Consider the following 442-nt stretch of genomic DNA (forward strand, 5'->3'; position numbering starts at 1 on the left):
GGGCGACTCTTCCTGGGCGTGTCCCTGGCTCCCAAAGCACTTCGGCGGGAGCCGTGTTTACTTAGGCGACTCTCGGCCCGGGCGTCCCGGCTGGGGGCCGCGCTGTAACTGGAGCGCATCCCGGCTTGAAGGGAACGGCGGGAGGAGTCGACGTCAGGGCCAGAGGAGGCCGCTGGCGGCGGCGGAATTGGGGTTCTGGAGTGGCGGCGTCCCGTGGGCCCCGCCGGCTGTGCTCTGGAGTCCAAATCCCCGGCTGGGGCGAGGCGGGGCCTCCTGCGGGCCGTCCGACAGGCTGCCGCGGCTAGTGCGAGGTGGGAAGGACGTCACCCGGCTCCCCAAGCGTCTTTAGACGCTGAGTCCCCAGGACCCACCGGAGGGAAGGGGCAGGATTGCGCCCCGGTCGGCGCTACCCTCCCGCATTCCTGCTCCGCCCAGGGCCCGC

Source organism: Chinchilla lanigera, unplaced genomic scaffold (genome assembly GCF_000276665.1).
Source record: "Chinchilla lanigera isolate Chin_1 unplaced genomic scaffold, ChiLan1.0 scaffold00137, whole genome shotgun sequence".
Taxonomy (NCBI): Eukaryota; Metazoa; Chordata; class Mammalia; order Rodentia; family Chinchillidae; genus Chinchilla; species Chinchilla lanigera.